This window comes from Dama dama, chromosome 27, assembly GCF_033118175.1.
Source record: "Dama dama isolate Ldn47 chromosome 27, ASM3311817v1, whole genome shotgun sequence".
Taxonomy (NCBI): Eukaryota; Metazoa; Chordata; class Mammalia; order Artiodactyla; family Cervidae; genus Dama; species Dama dama.
Window position 1 is genome coordinate 3,176,555 of NC_083707.1, and position 18,528 is coordinate 3,195,082.

The following is an 18,528-nucleotide window of genomic DNA, read 5'->3' on the forward strand; positions in this document are numbered from 1 at the left end:
CAGTTTTTTACTGTTACAAAATACTTTGACCAAAACGGCTTTCATATGTATATTTTAACCCCCTTTCTTGACTATAGTTGTGTATTAGTAAATACTGACTGGTATCTTATTAGTGGAAAATCCTTGGTGTGAATGTAATTGAAATAATTTCTTTGAAGAAATAGAAAGTTGACATGCATTTTCTTGTCTCTGTCTCAGCAGGCAGAAAGGCCCTTGCACAGGGCCTTTTTATCTTTGCTTTCTTGTCCTCCACACAGGTGGGGCCTGGCACCCACATATGTTTGGAAAGTGTTTACTGTGAGGGTGGAAGTGACGAGGGGAATGAGAGTTGTTAAAACGTAGACGTCTAGTTCCCTTCTTTACCAATATTTTCCAAATTAGTTATTTTCTTCTAGCTGTTTATATTTAACTTTCATGAATTTTCATTTATTGGCTCCTTTTCAAAACAAGATGACACAATCAGTCCGCTTTTTTTGGTAACAGCTTTATTGAGAAGAATTCCGGCACCATACAATTTATCCCTGTAAAGTATGTGATCCAGTGGGCTTTAGGTTGTTCACAGAATTATAGAGACGTCACAACCGATGGTAGAACATGTCTACCTCCGCCTAAAGAATCCCAGTCCCTAGTGACATGGACCCCCTTTCAGTTCATCTGTCCATGTGTCCATCTGCCCACGTGTCCATCTGTCTAGCTGTCCAGGTGTCCCTCCTGCATGCAGCAGAGCTCCTGGACCCTGTCAGCCTTCCAGATACTTGACTCTTTGTCTGCCTGTTCTTGGCTTTCTTTTTCACTTTCTTTTCCTGTACGTGTCAGTTCCCCACCTGAACGTGGCGGGGAGCCAGCTCTCTCGCCGTCATGGTTCCCCAGCCTGAGTTGCCTTTCCCTGGTTCACTCGACTGCTACTTGGAAGCCATTCTCTTCCTGCCTCTCTCGCCTCTGATGTCTCTTTCTCCAGAGCACTTGCGGCAATGCACATGTTCTTTTCACTTTGCAGTTCCCACAGGCGGCCCTGATCTGTGCTCCCCCTCCCTCCCCAGCTGCGGGTGGCCGTCTGGCTCCTGTGTCCGCTTCGTGCTCCGCTTTGATGATCAGATGCCACTACCACTCTGAGCTGCCTTAGCTTTCCTCCCTTGTTCACCCCTTTCATCCCCCGACTGCCGCCCCTACTCTGTGCTTCTCTTCTTCCGTTTCCTCATCTCACTTTGAGCTCCACGCAGGGGCTCCATCTGCTGAAGGGACGCCGTCTGCTTCAGCCCTTCATCCAGGAAGGCCTGAACCTCCTTGAACCTGTGGTTCACGAACAGGGTGGGGTTCACCCAGGAAACAGAGGTCCTTCCGAAACGTGTGCACCATACAGTTTTGCCAATCAGCTTGAAAATTAGAGATACCAAGGGAACATTTCATGCAAAGATTGGCACAATAAAGGACAAAGCAGTATGGACCTAAAAGAAGCAGAAGATATTAAGAAGAGGTGGCAAGAATACACAGAAGAGCTATACATAAAAGATCTTCATGAACCAGATAACCACGATAGCGTGATCACTCACCTAGAGCTAGACATCCTGGAATGCAAAGAAATGTGGGCCTTAGGAAGCTTTACTATGAACAAAGCTAGTGGAGGTGATGGAATTCCAGCTAAGCTATTTCAGGTCCTAAAAGATGATGCTGTTAAAGTGCTTCACTCAATATGCCAAAAAATTTGGAAAACTCAGCCGTGGCCACAGGACTGGAAAAGATCAGTTTTCATTGCAATCCTAAAGAAAGACAAATCCCAAAGAATGCTCAAACCACCATACAACTGCACTCATCTCACACACTAGCAAAATAATGCTCAAGATTCTCCAAGCCAGGCTTCAACGGTACCTAAACTGAGAACTTCCAGATGTTCAAGCTGGATTTAGAAAAGGCAGAGGAACCAGAGATCAAATTGCCAACATCTGCTGGATCATCGAAAAAGCAAGAGAGTTCAAGAAAAACATCTACTTCTGCTTTATTGACTATGCTTTGACTGTGTGGATCACAATAAACTGTGGAAAATTCTGAAAAAGATGGGAATACCTGACCACCTGACCTGCCTCCTGAGAAATCTGTATGCAGATCAAGAAGCAACAATTAGAACCAGACATGGAAAAACGGACTGGTTCCAAATCAGGAAAGGAGTACGTCAAGGCTGTATATTGTGACCCTGCTTATTTAACTTATATGCAGAGTACATCACGTGAAATGCCAGGTTGGATGAAGCACAAGTTGGAATCAAGATTGCCAGGAGAAATATCAATAACCTCAGATATGCAGATGATACCACCCTTATGGCAAAAAGTGAAGAAGAATTAAAGAGCCTCTTGATGAAAGTGAAAGGAGAGTGAAAAAGTTGGTTTAAAACTCAACATTCAAAAAAAGAAGATCATGGCATCTGGTCCCATCACTTCATGGCAAATAGATGGGGAAACAATGGAAACAGTGACAGACTTTATTCTTGGGCTCCAAAATCACTGCAGATGGTGACTGCAGCCATGAAATTAAAAGATGTCTGCTCCTTGGAAGAAAAGGTATGACTAACCTAGACAGCATATTAAAAATCAAAGACATTACTTTGCCAACAAGAGTCTGTCTAGTCAAAGCTATGGTTTTTCCAGTAGTCATGTATGGATGTGAGAGTTGGACTATAAAGAAAGCTGAGCACCGAAGAATTGATGGTTTTTGAACTGTGGTGTTGGAGAAGACTCTTGAGAGTCCCTTGGACTACAAGGAGATCAAACCAGTCCATCCCAAAGGAAATCAGTCCTGAATATTCATTGGAAGGACTGATGCTAAAGCTGAAACTCCAATACTTTGGCCACCTGATGTGAAGAACTGACTCTTTTGAAAAGACCCTGATGCTGGGAAAGATTGAGGGCAGGAGGAGAAGGGGACGACAGAGGATGAGATGGTTGGATGGCATCACCGACTCGATGGACATGAGTTTGAGCAAGCTCCGGGAGTTGGAGACAGACAGGGAAGCCTGGTGTGCTGCAGTCCATGGGGTCGGACATTGGTTAGAGGATGGGACCCAGTTAGGGGGTGGGGCCCACATATTTGAATTCTCTTAACCCCCCGCATCTGAGGAGCCAGGCCCTCGGAGGCCAGGGTCCTCCTCTCCTGACCCGTGTGTCGTCCAGGCTGTGGACCCTGCTTGGCTGTGTTTTGTGTGTAAACTTCCGAATCTGTTCTCAGTGAGTGATTCTCATGACACTCCTCAGCATTCTCTCGCTGTGAGAGGTTGTGACCCCAGGACACCTAGGGGTCTCCTCGGGAGCCCCTCGTCGTTTAATTTAAATATACGGTGGTGCCGGTGTCTTTCTGCCTCTGTCAGTTTTGTGCTTGTGAATTTAATATTCAATTTCACTCATGTCATCCTTCTTGGAAGCGGCCTCAGATTGGATGCAGTAACATTTTAAATGATTTGAATTGCTTAACCCTGTACAGAGTGCTGAGTGAGGGTCTGACCGAATGGGACTTGCTTTTCTCCTGAGTCATTGAGCATGAGTGACACTCAGAAAAGAAATACTTCTCTCGCCTTAGTGAACAGGGCAGAGACCTGGGCTAGTCCCGTGCACGGACACGCCACTCACACTCACCCAATTCACAAGTCCTTGTTCACGCCTGCTCCCTGCGGCCGGGCTGGACAGCCTGTTCTGCGGTAGCCAGGTGCGGGGGGAGGGCAGTCTCAGAGAGCAGAGCCCAAGATGGGAAGCACCTGAATATTAACACTTGGGGCTTTTCTGTCTTGACTCAGCTTTTAAATGAGCTTTAAATTCTTCCTTCCAAAACATGAACAAACCATTGTGCCTCCTGCACCCTCCACCACACACACCGATCTCTACAGAACAGTGGTGTGAGGTCATAGAACAGCAGTGAGGAGAAGAGAGACACAGGGGGAAGCTGCAGTCTGCCCCGATCCCCACCACATGTGCTTGCACACCCACGCACACACACATGTGCACACATGCACACGCAACAGAACAAAGAGCTGTTCTGGATGGACTAGCAACAGGCTGCAGGTGTCCCTCGGCCTGGGGTGAAAGTGAGCGAATCAGGAACGGCCAGGAAAGACGGAGATTTCCAGCAAGTAATGGGAGCTCACAGGAGACAGAGAAGGGTCAGCAGGGTGGATAAGACAGAAATAAACACAGTTGCCAGAGCTGTGACCTCCCAGCCGCCCTTGACCGCGCTTTCCTCACCCTCAGAGGGCAGCAGCCGCCACCGTCAGCCCAGGCTGCAACCACCCCCACACCCTCCACGGCTGCTCCGGCCGCCTCCTCACCAGGATGGTGCTTAGAGCTTCAGAACTGAAAGCCAGGCAAGCAAACACAGAAAGTCCCCCACCTTCAGCGCCGTGACCCTTGTCTGTCTATGAATGCCTCTGCCTAAGCTGGTCTCCTCAAGTCCACCCAGGTGGCCAGGTGCTGTTTTTGCTGAGATCAGACCTGCCTGTGGCCTCGCCGGGACTCTCACTGCCACCTTCAGAGGACTGCCTGCCGTTCATCTTGCCTGTGGACCGTTTTGCTGCCTTTTCCTCTTAAACCTCCGCTCCGCTAAACCCAGCACTCAGCACAATCACTGCTTGTAAGCAGGTGCCGTATTTCAGGCAGAAGTGCCTGCTCTTTGGGCTTTTCCCTGGATGAGTGTTCAACTTTGCACCCTTGCTGTCGGTTCCCTTGCATACATTCATCCTCACAGCCTCTGAGGTGGGTGCCTCAGCCTGTCTGGTCTTTAATTATCGACCAGCGACGTGGCTCCAGGCCTCCACAAAGACCCTGGTGGGGATGTGAGGTTCGTGCTCCATGCTGGCTTTGGGCTTTTTCTTTGCTGAGGAATAGCAACGCCCAATACTAATTACAAGGAGTTCCCACATTTCTGACAACACTTCCATCTGTGCTGTCCTGCTCGCATCTGCCACCGGGGAACAGGCCGCCCACAGTGGTTACACGGCCGGGGTGCAGCGCCTTCCCTGGGGATGAAACGCATCAAGTCATCTAGGATTTTCTGTGCTTCCTGGGGACCAGGAGTCCGGTCAGCTTCCTAGGAGTGTCAAGGACAGGCCCAGAGCCCTGGGCAGACAGTCCGTGTGCCTGTGCATGGGTGAGGTGGGTGTGTGAGTGTGTATGTGCGCCTGGAGTGGCAGGCACTGGCGTGTGTGCTCAGAGAACAGACACAGTGCTTCCTGCGGGAACTGCTGGGGCTCCTCCGTCCTGAGTTGGCCACTCCCCCTCCCCCGCACCTCCTTGCCCCCCTCCACTGTCCTGGGGGAGGACCCTCCCCAGATTCAGAGATGTGTGCTGTGGTGGGTGGGTGGGGGCCGGCCCCTGGGTGTGAGCACCTGGCAGACACCCTGTCTGAGAGCGGCTGGGATGGGAGGGACTCTCCAGAAGAGTGGCCCCAGTGAACCCCAAAGCAGAGAAGGGCCAGGCTGACGGGGAATGCGTTTCCCTGGCTTCTGGGGAGAATCTGTGTCTGCCCGGCCAGCTCGGGGCCTAGGGGCCTCGTGGTGGGGGAACGGGGACACGGGTGGAGGCAGCAGGGCCGTGGCTGAAGGGCTGGCGAGGGGCCCAGTCTCCAGGTTTCCTCCTTCCATGGGGTGGGGGCGCTGTGGGGAGGACCTGCCTGCTGCCCTGAGGGACAGCCCCACTGTCAGGGAGCCCCCCTGCCCCGTGTGAAGGACTGACAGGGCCGCGTGCCCGCGGGCTGGACCTGCTCCAGCTATGGCCCTGAGGCTGGAGGTCCTGGCTCCCAAGTTCCTGTCTGAGTCTCAAGCTGGGGACTCTTCAGCCGCAGTTTTCCCACTCAAAAGTGGTTGACCAGCTCTCTGCTCATCACAAGGGCTACATTCCTTACCTCTTGAAGTAGACAGGGCTTTAGTGTGAATTTCCAGAAAATCGCATTTCCAACCTCATAACCTCCCTGTTTGGGGAGTTATGATCATGTTTCCAGCTTCAGATCTGATCAGAGAATATGGGCTTGGCCAGAACACACGTGTTCCCCTTAGAGCACTGTTAAACACTGAGGCCTTGACGTTTTATTTACTCAGGCAGCCCCTTCCCCAGACACAGCTGTTGCGTTAGCAGGTGGGCCGGCACAGACCCACACCTCGCTTCTCATGGCCAAGGACCTGAGCTGAGGCTGCGTGCGATGTGGTCAGGCCCCGTGTCCCTGGCCCACCCCTCCGCTTGTTCTTGGCAGGACTGCGCCTGGACTGAGGCCCCTCAGGGCTCTGAGGGGAGAGAAAGTCCTGGCAACACTCCCGGGGGGTCTGGCTCTATGTCTGCCCCCAAATGGGTCACTGTGTCCAGAGGTATGCGCTCTTGGCACATCAGGCTGGGGTCATGGGAAGGTGGGCCGGGCCGTGCTCCCTCGGCGTCTGCTGAGTGTCTCCATGGATGGGGCTCTGAGCCTGAGGGTGCTCAGCACGTCCCTCCCCCACGAGATCCCAGGGCCCCCCAGTGGTTTAACCAAGGCCAAGTGTCCCCAGGCGAGCAACATCATGGTGAACAGTGTCCACACCCCAAACTCTCCATTAAACCAAGAAAGGAAATGGCTTTCAGGGCCAGAATGAGCTGGGAGTCGCCTGGACTTCATCTCAGAGCTTGTCTGGTCCCGTCTCATTCACAGGCGAGGGAAGGTTACCAAAGTCTCACACAGCTTGGAGCGGTAGAAACCGCAAAGCTTGGTTTGCTTTTCTTGCGTCAGGACTGAGAGGAATGAAGATGGACACAGGAGAAAACAGGGCAGGACGTGTGGACACGGCAGGGGCTGCCCTGGGAGCCCGCCCAGTTGCTCACGGCCCCCAGCGGTCCTTCAAAGCCCCAAACCTCAAGAACACGAACTGCAGGAGCTAAAAATAGATGTGTTCTGGGTGACAAATGCAGCCATCTTCTCCAACTTGAGCAATTCCAGCTCCGTTACGATATTTCATAAGCCGTAGCTGCCAGCGCTTTACCCTTTGGCATGTTTGTGGATGGATCGCCCTGAGCCCCCCACTCTCGAGCCCTGTGGGATCCAGGGCTGAGAGAGCACATGACGTGGGGACCGTCAGCTTGAGGCCTGGGAGGCACAGGGAACCTGCCACATCCAGGGCTACAACAGGGCCTCTTGGGGGAAACTCGCCACCAGGCAGTGTCTTGGGGGACCTATAGATAGGTGGGACATTGCAGGTAGAGAGGTGTGGCTGTGCAGGTAGAGAGGTGTGACATTGCAGGTAGAGAGGTGTGACATTGCAGGTAGAGAGGTGTGTCTGTGCAGGTAGAGAGGTGTGGCTGTGCAGGTAGAGAGGTGTGTGACTGTGCAGGTAGAGAGGTGTGTCTGTGTGGGTAGAGAGGTGTGTCTGTGCAGGTAGAGAGGTGTGTGGCTGTGCAGGTAGAGAGGTGTGTCTGTGCAGGTAGAGAGGTGTGGCTGTGCAGGTAGAGAGGTGTGTGACTGTGCAGGTAGAGAGGTGTGGCTGGGCAGGTAGAGAGGTGTGTCACTGTGCAGGTAGAGAGGTGTGACTGTGCAGGTAGAGAGGTGTGTGGCTGTGCAGGTAGAGAGGTGTGACTGTGCAGGTAGAGAGGTGTGACATTGCAGGTAGAGAGGTGTGTGTCTGTGCAGGTAGAGAGGTGTGACTGTGCAGGTAGAGAGGTGTGGCTGTGCAGGTAGAGAGGTGTGACATTGCAGGTAGAGAGGTGTGTGTCTGTGCAGGTAGAGAGGTGTGTCTGTGCAGGTAGAGAGGTGTGACTGTGCAGGTAGAGAGGTGTGTCTGTGCAGGTAGAGAGGTGTGGCTGTGCAGGTAGAGAGGTGTGTGGCTGTGCAGGTAGAGAGGTGTGGCTGTGCAGGTAGAGAGGTGTGGCTGTGCAGGTAGAGAGGTGTGTGACTGTGCAGGTAGAGAGGTGTGGCTGGGCAGGTAGAGAGGTGTGTGACTGTGCAGGTAGAGAGGTGTGACTGTGCAGGTAGAGAGGTGTGTGGCTGTGCAGGTAGAGAGGTGTGTCTGTGCAGGTAGAGAGGTGTGACTGTGCAGGTAGAGAGGTGTGTCTGTGCAGGTAGAGAGGTGTGGCTGTGCAGGTAGAGAGGTGTGTGACTGTGCAGGTAGAGAGTGTACTGTGCAGGTAGAGAGGTGTGATTGTGCAGGTAGAGAGGTGTGTGGCTGTGCAGGTAGAGAGGTGTGGCTGGGCAGGTAGAGAGGTGTGTGACTGTGCAGGTAGAGAGGTGTGACTGTGCAGGTAGAGAGGTGTGACTGTGCAGGTAGAGAGGTGTGACATTGCAGGTAGAGAGGTGTGTGTCTGTGCAGGTAGAGAGGTGTGTGACTGTGCAGGTAGAGAGTGTACTGTGCAGGTAGAGAGGTGTGATTGTGCAGGTAGAGAGGTGTGTGGCTGTGCAGGTAGAGAGGTGTGGCTGTGCAGGTAGAGAGGTGTGTGGCTGTGCAGGTAGAGAGGTGTGACTGTGCAGGTAGAGAGGTGTGTCTGTGCAGGTAGAGAGGTGTGTGGCTGTGCAGGTAGAGAGGTGTGTCTGTGCAGGTAGAGAGGTGTGTCTGTGCAGGTAGAGAGGTGTGGCTGTGCAGGTAGAGAGGTGTGTGACTGTGCAGGTAGAGAGGTGTGGCTGGGCAGGTAGAGAGGTGTGTGACTGTGCAGGTAGAGAGGTGTGACTGTGCAGGTAGAGAGGTGTGACTGTGCAGGTAGAGAGGTGTGACATTGCAGGTAGAGAGGTGTGTGTCTGTGCAGGTAGAGAGGTGTGACTGTGCAGGTAGAGAGGTGTGACATTGCAGGTAGAGAGGTGTGACTGTGCAGGTAGAGAGGTGTGTGTCTGTGCAGGTAGAGAGGTGTGTGTCTGTGCAGGTAGAGAGGTGTGGCTGGGCAGGTAGAGTGGTGTGACTGTGCAGGTAGAGAGGTGTGTCTGTGCAGGTAGAGAGGTGTGTCTGTGCAGGTAGAGAGGTGTGTGGCTGTGCAGGTAGAGAGGTGTGTCTGTGCAGGTAGAGAGGTGTGGCTGGGCAGGTAGAGAGGTGTGTGACTGTGCAGGTAGAGAGGTGTGACTGTGCAGGTAGAGAGGTGTGTGGCTGTGCAGGTAGAGAGGTGTGACATTGCAGGTAGAGAGGTGTGTGTCTGTGCAGGTAGAGAGGTGTGACTGTGCAGGTAGAGAGGTGTGACATTGCAGGTAGAGAGGTGTGACATTGCAGGTAGAGAGGTGTGACTGTGCAGGTAGAGAGGTGTGTGTCTGTGCAGGTAGAGAGGTGTGGCTGGGCAGGTAGAGTGGTGTGACTGTGCAGGTAGAGAGGTGTGTCTGTGCAGGTAGAGAGGTGTGGCTGTGCAGGTAGAGAGGTGTGTCTGTGCAGGTAGAGAGGTGTGGCTGTGCAGGTAGAGAGGTGTGACTGTGCAGGTAGAGAGGTGTGTGTCTGTGCAGGTAGAGAGGTGTGACTGTGCCGGTAGAGAGGTGTGACTGTGCAGGTAGAGAGGTGTGTGTCTGTGCAGGTAGAGAGGTGTGACTGTGAAGGTAGAGAGGTGTGTGTCTGTGCAGGTAGAGAGGTGTGACTGTGAAGGTAGAGAGGTGTGTGTCTGTGCAGGTAGAGAGGTGTGACTGTGAAGGTAGAGAGGTGTGTGTCTGTGCAGGTAGAGAGGTGTGTGACTGTGCAGGTAGAGAGGTGTGTCTGTGCAGGTAGGGAGGTGTGACTGTGCAGGTAGAGAGGTGTGGCTGGGCAGGTAGAGAGGTGTGACTGTGCAGGTAGAGAGGTGTGTGGCTGTGCTGGTAGAGAGGTGTGACTGTGCCGGTAGAGAGGTGTGTGGCTGTGCAGGTAGAGAGGTGTGACTGTGCAGGTAGAGAGGTGTGGCTGTGCAGGTAGAGAGGTGTGTGTCTGTGCAGGTAGAGAGGTGTGTCTGTGCAGGTAGAGAAGTGTGACTGTGCCGGTAGAGAGGTGTGTGGCTGTGCAGGTAGAGAGGTGTGACTGTGCAGGTAGAGAGGTGTGTCTGTGCAGGTAGACAGTGTGGCTGGGCAGGTAGACAGTGTGGCTGTGTGAGCAGACAGGTATGGCTGTGCAGGCATTCGGGTCACTGGCACACACTTCTTTTGTCACACACGGGTCTTGGCTCAGCATGTCTCCTCCAAGGTGGGGAAAGCTACCCACAGTCCCCAACCCTGGTGAGCCAACACCTGGCCAGGCCGCAAGCCCATACAGGAAGGTGGGAGGGCTGTGGAAGCAGGGTCAGCTTCCCTTTCACTGGTTGGAGTGGGGGTAGTGAGAGGCCGAGGCCCCCATGGGCCTCCTCCGCCCACCCGCAGGCCGCCCTCGCCCTGGCTTTGCTGACTTGCTCTGGCCTACTTTTCGCGCGCACCTCGCTCCGCACGACCGCATTGCTCCGAGGCTCCCTGATGCCTCCTGACATCCCTGTGCCCCTGCCGAGCTCCGCGGCCTCCCCCAGCCTTTGCCCCAGTTATGAGGCGACAGCTCCCTGAGGAGCAAGGCCTGCAAGGGAGGCTCCTCTGTGTCTGAGGGGACGGGAAGTTCAGCGTCAGACACGACCCTGTCCTTCAAACACTCCTTGGACGCGGCTGGGCCTCGGGCGGGGCCAGGTGGCCCGGGCTTGCTCTAAGAGCCTCCCGTTTCCAGGGCTCCCACGAGGTCTCTGCATTCCAGCCGCTGCGCACAGCCTTCCCACCTGTCCCCAGGTCGCCCAAGGGGCCACACCTCCTGTGGGTCCCCTGACCGAGGGCCCTTTTCCCTCAAGGGCCCAGGAGAAGCCCCGGTGACCTGTGAACCTGCTCTGCAACTGCAAGCTCTGTGAAGACAGTGGAAAGGCTGCACTGTGACGCCCTCCTTGGGAGGCTGTGTCCACTCTGCTCAGCGGTGGAGCAGACGCTCAGGTTCCGGCAGGACCGGGGCCCGACCTGGCCTGCCCTCTCAGGGGAGCAAGTGTGGTCCAGAAATGCACGGGCCATGGAAAACCAAACCAAAACATGGCTTTCTTTACAGGGAGTGAGCATGTCCTCAGCTGTCGGTGGACACACTGGACACAGGCCCACTAGGGCCGGGCTGCTGCAGGGACACTGCTGGGCATGATGCTCACGGCCATAGTGTTGGGGTGCAGTGGGGGCCCTGCCCTGGTCTGGGCTAACCCCTCAGCTGGGGGGCAGTCAGTGCACCCACAGAGAGGAACCCAGCCTGGGAGGAGCGCCCAGTGCCCGAGCCACGGGTGTCTGTGGGCACCAGCTTGGGGCGTGTCCTGGGGGGACATGCCCTGTGTGGCTGCCCCTCCGAGGGCTTGGGACCACGGAGTCCCTAGGTTGGGGCCCCTGCTTCTGCCACAGGCTCCCCCAGCCACCATCTGTCTTTTCTCCGGGACAAAGCACAGCCCCGAGAGTGACAGCTTCTTGTGTGTTCACGTCCAGCCTGAGGGGGGTCCATCTGTGGATGCACCTGCACCCCAAGCACCCAACTGGGACCTGTCGGATGCTGAGAGAGTTCTCTGATGGGGTGGTGTGCCGGCCACAGACCCCAGGACACGTCATCACCCCAGCCCCTCCTGCGGGGACATCTACAGGGCAGACCCAGGGGCAGGCTCCGCATTTGGATGAAGGGAGAGAAGGGTCATTTCTCGATGAAACAGGCCGGAGTGGTGGGCCCTGGTCACCTGGGCTGCCATGTCCAGAGGGTAGGCCATGACTGCAGGACAGAGAGGTGGGGTGACTCTGGGATCCTTGTGGGAATGGGACCTGGTGACTCAGATGCTGAGGCCACATCCCCCCCAGGGGAGGCTGGACTGGGGTCTCAGGGGCAGGTAATGGGCCCCATCCTACGGGACGCCCTCCCATGATGTCATAGCAAGTGTGACATCATCAGCCTGTGTGACATCACAATGGAGCAGGCGCACAGTGAAGGGCGATGCTGACAGGGGTGAGGGGACGCTCCTCGGGCTGGTTCAGGTGTTTCTACTGCCCTTCAGATCTCTCCCTCCCCTTGCGTCCCTTCCTCCCCCACCATGGTGTAAATTTCCCCAGTTGTTATCAGAAGTGGGAAATACAATTACCAGGTGAGGAACTGTGAGTAAAAATCTTCCTTGGAAACAGGCCAAGGGTGCTGATTCCACGTCTGCTCTGGGTATAAAGTTTTACTCTTTGACAGCAAGGTAACAAGTGTTGACAGGAAGTCGCTTTTTGGAAAGAGCTATGAGAAGAAAGTTGGAAAGTCCTCTAAGCGTTCCCACCAACTCTTAGCTGGACACCCCCTGCCGCCCCCGCCTTCCCGGTCAGCTCCTAACCAAGCGGTGGGCCCTAACCTGACGGCAGGTGAGCGACGCCCTGGGGATGCCTCTCATCCTGCAGAGGCATGTGCGTCCCTGCAGGTGACCTGGACGGGGGTCTGCTGGGGCCCCAGCTCTGGGCTCAGCCTGCAGTTCCTGGTGCCTGGTTGGAGCCCCGAACCCCCTGCCCACCCCCACCACCCAAGCACCATGTAGTGAGGCTCCCACAGCCACCTCAGGGCAGGAATCAGGGTCAGCATCACAGGGGTAGAGACCAGGGCTGAGAGGACGGGGGGCCAGCCCCTCCCAGCCCACAGCCTGCCACCCACCAGGTGATGCTAAACCCAGCCGTCCAACACGTGCTGCCTTTGAAACTGCCAAGGAACTTGTCACTTTGTTCACATTAACTGTGGACACTCATGTGTCCCTCCAAGTGGTTTTCAGGGACCCATCCTGGCCAGGTCGGCCCCTCGTGGGGACAGGCCCGGTGCTGAGACAGACCCCCTTCAGGGTGAGTGGCGCCGGGACGTCCATGGCTGACCCACCCTTGCTGGACACCAACATGTCTTGGGAACACCATGGCATCACTGAGGCTCCAAAGGCAGGGACCAGTATTTGAAGGGTTGCCCTGCTCGCCTATTTTCCTGTATTTGCTGTGGAGTGACTGGAAAATTCCCCATCCGTCAACACCTACGAACCAGAGATTACCAGAACCAAAAATAAAAGACGCCCCACAGCTTTCCAAGGAGGCGCTGTGCAGTGATTGAAGGCTCCCAGCCCTCCTCCAACGGCCCGGCAGGGCCTCGAAGACAGCCAAGCAATTAGAGAAACAGTTCAGTCGGGAGGAAAAATACCCAATGCTGCTAGCTTTAGACGCCTCTGTTTTGTCAAGTTGGACACTGGCCATGTTATAAAGCTGAGCATGTAGATTTTAGAAGGAAATGCGACAGCCCACTGGTTCAAGAGTGTTACCAGGTCCTAGAAGACAAATGTTATGAAACACATAGAGAGTGTCCTCATGATGCATTGTGCCATAACTCCTTCCAAATATAGCCAGCACGTAACTGAAAGCTCCCCAGAGTCACTACCTTCATCACAGGAGCAGACGCGCCCAGGTGGGCACACCCCGACAAGGCCGGAGCTTCGCGGGGCGTCCTCGGGCCCAGAGGCCGCCTCGGGCGCGGACCCTGCTCTCACCCTCAGCCGCTGTCCCGCCTTAGTTCCTGAGGAGACGGAGGGGAGGGCGTGGGGCCCCCGCTTGCCCAGTGGATGGCCCTGCTCTGCCCTGGACAGGGTGCGGCTGGAGGGCAGTGAGGCGGGTGGTTGCGGAGCCCAGAGGGAGCAGCCCCACCCCTTACGGAGCGTCAGCGTGCACCCAGGGGGCTGCCCACAGGGAGACGCAGAGGACAGTTCTCAGGGGAGGCCCCGGGGTGCCGGACCGTGGGCCGGGATGGATCAATGGGTGGGGGTGGCAGAGCCCAGAACATGGCTGCAAACCAAGCCTGGAGCATGCCATGTGGTGTGTTCAGCCAGCACACAGTGTGTGTCTGTGTGTGTGCCTGTGTGTGTGTCTGTGTGTGTATGCCTGTATGTGTGTCTGTGCCTGTGTGTGTATGCCTGTGTCTGTGTGTCTGTGTGTGTGCCTGTGTGTCTGTGTGTGTGTGTGCATGTGTGTGTCTGTGTGTGTGTCTGCGTGTGTGTGTCTGTGTGTGTGTGCCTGTGTGTCTGTGTATGTGTCTATGTGTGTCTGTGTGTATGCCTGTGTGTGTGTGTGTATGTGTCTGTCTGTGTGCCTGTATGTGTCTCTGTGTCTCTGTGTGTCTGGGTGTGTGTGTTGGGGGGGTCATTTGGCTCCAGAATCCGGTTTGCTGTCTGATGAAGCGCAGGCCGGTTCTTGCATGGAAATTGTGGGAAAGGTCTAGGAAGGCCAGCGTGGTTCAGGCCTGACGGTGGCCGTTCCCACAGCGTCCTGGTGCTGAGCAGCACGTTTCCCCAGGTCACGGCTCAGAGCGAGACCCAGGAGAGCGAGTGTCTGCAGTAAGGGCTGGGGTCACGCCCCTATGTGGGTTGCAGATGGATCTCACACTATGGTCACCTTACAGAGGGGTTTCTCTTCATTCCTGAGGTCTGCTTAGTCTGTGTGGAAGTGTAGGTGAGTGCACTGAACGGAGCTAAAAATCAGCAGAGATGGCGTTATTTCGTCTGGCGTCAGGGTTGACCTGGGTGAGCGGGCTGCTGCTGGTCTGCAGGGGGCAGCTGCACCCGGAGCCTGCGGGACCGGTCTCTGGCACCGCCCTGGCCTGGGGCTCATCGTACCAGCTCCCAGATGACTCATCCGCATGCGGCCAGGTTCCAGAGGCTGGGCCTCCTGTCTCTACACCCCAGGCAGCTCTGCGTTGATTTGATTCTACGAAACGAAGGAAGACGCTGAAGAGGTCATAAAGGGACCAGCAGAGCCGAGGCCTCTCCCCAAACAGGCCACAAAGCATCACTGATGACGAACCTTGGCAGTTTAACGTCTGCGCAGGGAGGTGCAGGCGGCCTGCATGGCCGTGCTGTTATTAAAATGAACGTTCTGAACCAACCGTGAAGGAACGTATCACAGGAGATGCACCGGTTCCTAACTGCTGTCCTGGAGGTCGGTCATCACGGCCGCCCGGGTCAGCACCCCACGTCCAGCAGTGTCAGGCCCCTTGGCGGAAGGGGCTGTCCCGTACCATCGCCCCATCACCAGCTCAGTTTCGCTGGCTCACACACTTTCTAACACGTGTGTTGAAGGGTGTGCTGTTGGTGAGAGCTGCCGGCATCCAGGGATGCCCCTTGGGCTGGCATAGCCAACACAGGGGAGGAATTTCAAGTGAGAGCTCAACGCCAAGCTGTCCCCAGGGCCCACCTGTCCGCTTGCCCACTCGGCACTGCTGGGGTGACTCAGCAGCGGAGAGGGGCGCTTGTGGACCTGCACGGAGGGTCAGGGCCCCCACTGCCTCGGCCCCGCCCCGGCCACTGGCCTGGCTCTGCGTGTGGCCGGGTCCAGGCACTGTTCTCTCGATGCATGTATGTGTTTATAGTGCAGCAAATGCAAACGCAAACAACAGTTAAGTTCATACACGTGTGGGTTTCATGTGTATACTTTTTCTGATACAGAAATGAAACTACTGCTAAATACGTTATACTTACATATATATAAATATATATATATGTCCTGACCATGAGTCCCAGGGGCTCCCTTCCCCGCAGCACACGCAGGAAGCCAGACTGTCCCTGACTTCAAATCTGGGCCTGCTTCTCTGGAACACGGCCGTCTCAGGGGAGCTGCAAGGGCCAAGAGGCTGCTGTCCAGAAAGTGCTCTGGAGCTCGGTCTGGCCCCTCAGGTGACGTGTTACCCAGTAACCTCATCAGCTCGCATTGTTGTGCGGAGCTCAGACTCCAAGGCCAGATCCTTAGGGGCCTTCGTCTCCACTCAGGCAGTCCTGTTGGTGCCAGGCCACGGCAGGTGCTCAGCTGTTAGAGGTCGGAGCCTGAGGAAGCCATCGTGTGAATACGGTGCTAGCCCACATGGGCCGTGGCATGTGTGTGCGTGTATCTAGAGGGGCTCCATAAGCTCTCCAGGGCGAGGCATGCACTGAGGTATGTCCAGTGTGGGCCACAGACACTGCTGACCTCAGGTCCAGGGGCCCCATGGGAGGCAGACAGCAGGCAGACGGCTGCCGACCAGTGGGTCTGCAGCTGGAGGTGCAGGGACCACAGAACTGTCCATCTACCTCAAAGCAACTGGCCTTGTTCTGTGCATCTTTAAGACTCAGACTGAGTGACTTTGTTCATAGCCTTGTCACTTTTTATTACAGAACATTCTGAACACATGCAAAGTAGGCAGAACTTGAGATTTTCCTGTGAAAACAGCGCTGACCTCACACCCCTCCAAGCCTCAGCTCTCCCGCTGTGCCTCATTCTGTCCAATGCAAACCCCAGCATCATGTCATTTATCATAAATATTTCAGGACATTCTCTTAAAAAGGGGGCTCTGGAAAGAGGTGCACTTCACCTAAGTGAACAATATTCATCTATATCTCACATCTGTTCATGTTTAAAGTTTCTGTTGTCATGCTGTGTGTCTGTGCATGTTCAAGTTGTGTGAATTAGAATCCAAACAAGCCCAGACACTGGGATTGGCTGACATGCTTCAGTCTTCAAACTGCACCGCGTGCACTATGCTCCATCTCTCTGGCTTTTCCTGAGAACTACCTTTTGAAGGAACCAGGGTGTCTCTCCGAGTCTCTGGCAGCCTGCCTTTGTTGGTTATTGGTGAAGAGACACAGAGGAGACATATGTGCGTGCCACTAAGTGAAAGAAGGAAATCTGAAAAGGCTGCCCTGTGTGTCCAACGTCCAACCACAGGACGTTCTGGAAAAACTATGGACACAGTCATATGGAGCAGGTCAGTGGTCTAGGAGCCAGGGAGGGAGGGATGAACAGGGGGGCATAGAGGATTTTTAGGGCAGTGAAAGCCTCTCAATGACCCCATCGTGATGGATACGTGTCATTACACATCTGTCCAAACCCACAGAACGTACAACATCCAGAGGGAATTTTAACATGAGCCGTGGACTTGGGTGACGATGTACTGATGTCTGTCAGTTGTACAAATGTCCTGTCTGCTGGGAAAGTAGAGGCGGGGGAGGCCGTGTGCAGGGGAGATGCACAGGAAACCTCTGAACCTTCCCCTCAGCTGTCCTCTAGGCTTAAAACTGCTCTAAAAATTAATTCTATAAAAACAGTATGTTTAAGAAACTAAAAAAAAAAAAAACCACTTTGAAATGTTATTGCGGGTGCACTCAGTGGACTGAAGCCATTTTCCTTCTCCATCTTTCATGGTCGATGTTGTCATCGTTCAGTGGCCAAGGTATGTCTGACTCTTTTTGACCCCAGACCCTCACCATCTCCCAGAGTTTGTCCAAGTTCATGTCCACTGAACTGGTGACGCCCTCCAACCATCTCATCCTCTGCCGCCCTCTTCTCCTTCTGCCCTCAGTGTCAATGTTAAAAGGTCACAATCAGATTTATCTTAAAAAGCCAGGCACATGACCACAGGAAAGCGCCGTAAGTGCTGACTGTGACTGTTACCCTGCGTGTCTTTTGTTTCCTTTTTCTACTTGAAAAATTTTCCACCTGGGCAGCATTTTTTTTAAAGCAGGATTTTTAGTATTTAGTTATTGTTGGCTGTGCTGGGTCTTCGTTGCCGTAAGTGGGCTTTTCATTGCGATGGCTTCATGGTTGCAGAGCACAGGCTCCTGAATGCACCGGCTCAGGAGTTCTGGCACATGGGATTAGTTGCCCCAAGGCAAGTGGGATTGTCCCAGACCAGGGACAGAACCTGTTGTCCATTGCACTGGCAGGTGGACAATTAACCACTGGACCACCAGGGAAGTCCTGGGCAGCAGTTTCAAAATGGAAACGCTTTATTTAGAGACCAGGCTGTGCCTCTGAATGTGTCTGTGCAGGATGAACCACTGGGAGGTGTCAGGATCCAGGAGAGAGAACCGCGGGGAGGGAGTGAGGATCCAGGAGAGAGAACCGCAGGGAGGGAGTGAGGTTCCAGGAGAGAGAACCGTGGGGAGGGAGTCAGGATCCAGGAGAGGACGAACCATGGAGAGGCAGTCAGGTTCCCAGACACCTGAGCATCTGATGGACTTTTGGATCCAGCTGTACATGAAGCTACACCTTACTTCTTAGACAAGCGAGTCAATAGAGGAAGACAAGCCCAGTGGAGCTGTGACTGTTACAACTGTTGCACGTGAGGATACAGCCATAGCCAACCCTCGCCTTTAACTGGTGATTACCCCAGGAAATGGGAAGAGAAAGGTCTGCTCTGCTTGCTGACTTAGAGGTGAAGCGGGCATGCTTTCTACGTCTGGTGGCTCAACAGTGCCGGCACTCATCTATGCCTCAGACTGGCTCAGCTGACGCCCCAGGCCGGGCTCTGCCCCACACAGCAAGCTGCAGGCTCCTCAGGCCTTCCCGGGCTCTGTGCCTCCACCTGCAGGCCAACCTGGGGTCACCAGGAAGGGCCAGAGGGCTGTCTCAGGGGAGGTCCGAAGGTGAAATCGCCCTCATGCTGCCCTGCGTGCGGAGGCTGAAGGCGAAGCGCCCAGGGTCTCGGGTCAGCGGTCCCAGGGGGCTCTGACTGGGGCCATCTGAGCACACAGGCCTGCGGGTGAGACCCAAGATCCCGGGGACAGGACCACGCTGTCCATGCTGCTGGCTGACAAGCCATACGTGACGAATTTTACAACC